Source organism: Sapajus apella, unplaced genomic scaffold (assembly GCF_009761245.1).
Source record: "Sapajus apella isolate SASKATOON/1434 unplaced genomic scaffold, GSC_monkey_1.0 scaffold30, whole genome shotgun sequence".
NCBI lineage: Eukaryota > Metazoa > Chordata > Mammalia > Primates > Cebidae > Sapajus > Sapajus apella.
In genome coordinates this window covers 2,457,883-2,463,882 of record NW_022436970.1, presented here as the reverse complement: position 1 = coordinate 2,463,882, position 6,000 = coordinate 2,457,883, and positions in this window count along the sequence as shown.

The following is a 6,000-nucleotide window of genomic DNA, read 5'->3' as shown; positions in this document are numbered from 1 at the left end:
CCTGGGAGTTCGCTGGGTCCCCAAGCAGCGCATTCCTGCCTGGCACCAGAAGGATCCATTAGGAGGGTGGTCAGAGGAACAGGCGGTAAAACTCCACAGGGAAAAGGAATTCTCTAGCTGAACTTTGTAACAGTTTGGACAGGGCAAGAAGCCTTCTGGCCAGAACTTGGGGGAGGGCACAAAACTGGCTTGCAGACTTCACAGGTCAGGGAAGAACTAAGGCCCTTTTCTTTTGCAGCTAGTAGGTGGAAAGCCTCAGGCAAGTTTTCAAGTCCATCTTGCCCTCCACCTGGAAATAGATCCAGGGCTGTTGGTGGGGACTGGTGGGAGTGGGATCAGCCCTCTGGTTTATGTGGGAGCTGGGTAAGGGCTGTAACTGCAGGCTTTCCCCCACTTCCCTAATAACCTGTATGACTCAGCGGAAGCAGCCATAATCCACTTTATCCACAGGTACACAACTCCAGTGACGGAGAATCTCAGCCTCATACCCCACAGTGGTCACAGCAAGACTGGCCCAAGGAGAGTCCGTTTCATATTTTTGATGCTATTAGAGAGATGCTATTGGTTTTTAAATTTCCATTTTTAATTGTTCCTTATATGTAGAAGCAGTTGATTTTGTGTAGATCATCTACCATACAGTCTTGCTAAATTCCTTCATCAGTTTTAGATTCTCTTGAATTTTCTATATAGATCACCATGTCATTAGTAAACAAATACAATATTCATCTTCCTTTTCAGTTCCTTTTATTCTTTTTCTTGCCTTATTGCATTGGTTGAAATATCCAATACAATATTGAAGAGAAGACTTGAGGGAAGACATCCTTGTCTTATTTCTGATGTTTGCAACTGTTTTTCTTGTTTTATATTCTGCAGGGAAAGAGACTACATTTTTTCTCTTTGCATCCCTACTTCTCAGCACATTATTTAGGAAATAGCAAATATTCAGTAAAGGGTGATCAAAAAATTAGTCTAAGAAATGTAGAATTCACTTCTTTCCCACAGCTAATGGGGGAGAGAAGAGAGACAGACATTGGAATACAAAGTTCTACTACAACATGAAGGGGCTTTTATGGATAATAACAAGGTACAGAGAGGGAGAATGTCTAGTCCTCTGCCTGTCGCAGGGAGCATGAAAATGGAAAATGACTCATGGAAGGTCTCTGGAAAAGTTGTTGCTGAACTGGATCTGGAGGGATCAACAGGCAAGAGGAAGGGGAGAAGCACTTGAAGTAGAAGAAACTGCACAAATGGAGACCTCACAGCCTATATTGGAAAATATAAGAAATGTGTCATAGGCTGGGTGTGGTGGCTCACACCTGTAATCCCAGCACTTTGCGAGGCCAAGGCAGGCAGACCACTTGAGGTTAGGAGTTTGAGACCAGCCTGGCCAACATGGTGAAACCCCATCTCTACTAAAAATCCAAAAATTAGCTGGGCATGGTGGCGTGTGCCTGTAATCCCAGGTACTCAGGAGGCAGAGACAGGAGAATCACTTGAACCTGGAAGGTGGATGTTGCAGTGAGCACAGATCACACTATTGCACTCCATCCTGGGCAACAAAAGCAAAACTCTGTCTCAAAAAAAAAAAAAAAAAAAAAAAAAAAAGAGAAAGAAAAAAAAAAGAAATGTAACATGAAAACCTTTCAAATATTTGGCTTTTTAATCTCCCCCATTCTCTTCTTGTCCAGGTTTACAGTCCAAGTTATTTCGAATGTGCTTCCGATGAAATAATTCCTGAGGCATTCACCACTCTGGTTTCTGACTCTGGATACTTTCCAGCTAATCTTTCTCAAAATAGATTCCCACTCCACTCCCTGAACTGAACCCAGTTCCAGGTGTGGCTAGCCAACCAGAGTGCAGGTGCATATCACTCTCTAGGCCTGAATATTGCAATTACAGGATCCAAATGAATGTGACCCACTTACCCACACCTGCTTCCTCCATATATAATTTTGATGTTTTAAGAGAAATAAACCTGGCAGTGAACACTATACCACTTTCATTACATTTGATTCAGAATCCCAAAGAGTCTTGCTTGTCTTCTAATATCTCTTGTTATGTAATTTAGCCAGAGCCTAAGTACACATGGGTTTGCTCATTTATAAGGCTCTGCTTTGTCTTCCTGGGGCAAAGCAGTCATTTTACTTCAGTGGTAATTTCTAGGAGATACGTGAATGAAAAGGCAGTCCTGGAGCCTTGAGGGATTATGTTGCTGTTAACATTTCTTGGGAACTTTGATGAAACTTAGTGGAACATAGTAGTTTTCCCACATACAGTGGGAAGACAATATTGAACACTTCTGGTATAAAGTAATTACTAGAATTTGTATCGGTAACATTTTGTGTCTTTTTTTTTTAACATTTTGTGTTTTAAGTGCACAAGTCTTTAGTGAATATCCACCCTATATAAATTGTTCTTGGAAAAAACATGCTTTTAAAGTCTTTTCAAAATTCTGCGGGTTGAATGGTAAGGTTCAATGTCAATACACTTTATTATGATTTGTTATTCCTTGTTTACTTTTATTTCTCTATAGAGAGTGCAACTCAGCAGGTAGTTCTTTAAATAAATAAATGCAAACACTTTCCCACATACACTGAAACACACGTGTGCGTGCAAGCACACACATGAGTACAACACTCACACACACACAGAGAAGAGCCTCTTTACCCACCACTGCAAGCTAAGGTATCTTAAGAGAGGATGTGTCCTCTTGCTCTCTCTCTAGCAGATACTTTGTTAGATTCTGGGAAGGAAGAAGTTTCTTGTAAGGGCCTCTGGAGGGACATCTTCTCAATGGGGATTCTTTGTTTTGTTTGAAATAAAGTCAGTTCCTCCACATCAGATGTATCTTTGTTGACATAAAGTCATGGAAACACATTTTAGGATATGCAGTGAAGGGAAGTGGAGGAGGATCAGATTCGACCTCCTTTTATGATCCTGTGTGGCAAGCTCTATAGGACCTTCTAAGGCTTAATTTACACACAACATTTAAAATGATCAGCATGTTTTTATATCCTGGTCTATTGAGACTCTGCAAAGAATCGGGGGGCTGAGCATACTCTAAATGACCTCCAAGTCAGTATCAGATACCACATTTGGAGAAACCATGTTAGAGGAGGCCACATTTCTGCTCTGAGGAGTTGCACTGCCCTCCGCTGCTGTCGTGCTCTTCCTTACCAGCACTGTTCATATACATCTGCATATGGTTTATGTCTTTATTTCTTACCTGCGTTTAGTAAACCTTTTAGAGCCATACCACCCGATAGAGAAATGACCTAGCCATTCGGCTTATTACCCTTTCCTCTCTCTCCTCACCTTCACAATGGAATGAAAGTGAACCGAATCAAACTGGGTTGAAGAAGTTGCTTTCAGCTAGTCCTGAACCAGTCTTCCTTTTCTTTTTTTCTTCTGTAACCTTAGCAACCATGCAGAACTAAAGCTTTTTTGGTCTACTCTTCTCTAGCCCTTTGCTTGGACCTTGTTTTCCCTTTGGACTAGTGACTTCTCTGTCTTTGAGAAGCAGGTGGCAAGAGGAGGTGTATGTGTCCATTTTACGCTGATGATACAGACATATCTGAGATTGTGGAAAAAAAGAGGTTTAATGGACTTACAGTTCCACATGGCTGGGGAAGCCCCACAATCATGACGGAAGGCAAAGAAGAGCAAGTCACATCTTCATGGATGGCAGCAGGCAAAGAAAAGTTTTGTTCAGGGCAACTCTTCTTTTTAAAACCATCAGATCTCTTGAGACTTATTCACTATTATGAGAACAACACGAGAAAGACCGGTTCTCATGATCTATTACCTCCCACTGGGTCTCTCCCACAACTTATGGGAATTGTGGGAGTTATAATTCAAGCTGAGATTTGGGTGGGGACACATCCAAACCATAACAGGAGGAATGCTATAAGGTACCAGAAAAGTAGGAAAGTTGATAAGCGTGAAGATAGAAAAAGAGATGCAGGCCTTCCATCAGTTTCAGACATCTCATACCCTATTCATGGCAGATGTGGCATAAATATTCATGGCAACCAAGATGGTTGCCACCAAGTGATGGTATAGTATACTCATTCTGCCCTGTGTGGGTATATCAGGAATAGATGACGTCTCTGTAGCTAGAGAATGTGGACTCAAGCTGAGGGGGGCGGGGATGTTTGCTGGCAACGATTTAGCTGGTGTTGGGTTGTCCCCAACCCACTGCATTTTGCACAACTGTGCTGTACCACGGCCTTGCTTCAGCTAGGCCTTGGCCCTGTTTTTAGAACTTTGGGAAAGCCCGAATAGAACTGCTTCACCGTCTGGCACACTTAAGATTCTTTTGTGTCCTCTAGGTACATCTTCCTTCCAGCCAGCCCTGTCTAGGAAGACAATGTCCCACCCTGCTACACTGCAGATTGTTCCCTGACTCTAATGGAACCACAGTGGATTAATTCAAGAAGAAACTAGTGACGCCTGTTTCCTCCTGAGCCCTCTACTAAGTTGCTATAGAGTCTTTTCTGAATGTTTACAGGATATCTTGCTCCAAGCAAGTCCCCATTTTCATGCTGGTTAATAAGAAATGTGGGGAATGCAATGGGTCTGAGGATAAAATTTCTGACTCTATAGCAAAGAAAAGCCCTAATGTCACTAGGAAAGTGATATAAACAGAAGACAAGTGGTGACTTTCATGAACCTCAACCAACCACAGCTGCATTAAACCAATGACATGAGAAATCTGGTATTCTGTTATCATATAGGATACAGCCCAGTATCAGCACTCTGAAGGAAAAACATGTGTGAGAGGCAACTTAGCTTCTTCCAAACATAGGGATAAAGGCTGAACAAGTATCTGGAAATGTAAAACAGAGATACAAATAACACAATGTCAATGATTGCTGACCATGTCTCTCCTTGCAATAGGCAGAACAAACTCAGAAAGTTTCTCAGCCCACAGAAAGCCACCTCCACCCCATTAAATTAGAGAGCTATATATTTCACAATCAACTGAGAGTTAAATACTCCTGATTGGTAACATCAAGTTTAGTTTCTGGGTCATTTTTCCCATAGTCTGGTTTAGTTTCATTCAATTCAGTTCAATCCAAAAAGTAGTTATTGAGCCCTGACTGTGGACTAGACTGTGTATTATGAGGGATGTGCAAATGACTAAGTTTCTGCTTTCAAAAAACCGAGAATATCCTGGGGAAGCAAAGATTTTTTTTCAAAGAGAAACAAAAAATCTAGCTCCATATATATATCTATCTCCATCTATCTATAGATGGAGTTAAATATACATATATATTTATATGTATTTTTAATCACATCTATATCACAACATTCATATCAACAAGGGGAAAAAAAAACTATCCCAGTTGAGATAGACACAGCTAATTATGAAAAGAGGGCTGCATTAAGGGCCCTCTCAAGGGAAAAACAAGAGTGCTTTGGACCCATAGGTGAAAACTGCAATGGCTCAGTGGGCAAGAGGACATGTGAGCTGGCCCTTGAGCACTGAGTAGAATTTAGTCCAGTGGAATTGGGGCATGGGGGTGTTGGGGAAGGGTAAGAAAGGATATTTGAGAATGAATTAAGGGTTTAATCAAAGACATTGGTTCGTGAAAATTCATTGTATATTTGAGAAACAGTGACTGGTCTGATATGGCTTGTATGTCGCATATTGGGAGACAGGCAACAAACATATGTCAGGGCAGGATTGTAAGGGGCCTTCAATAACATGCCAATGACTCTCTGACTGATGAAAAAATGTATTTACTCCATGAGTATTTAGTGAGTACCTTCCATGTAAACATTGACATTATAGTTATAGTGGTGAATGAGAAAGACAAGTTCTCTTCTACAATGGGGCTCATATTCTAGTAAGTGAGGTAGGCTATTAAATTTTTTTTTAAAAAGCAGGCAAATAAATCAAGAAGAAAACTGGAAAGATAAATAATTGCTCGGAAGGAAACAAAGCAGGGTGAGGTGAGAGAGACAGAAAGGGGGTGGTCAAGGTTGACCTCTCTG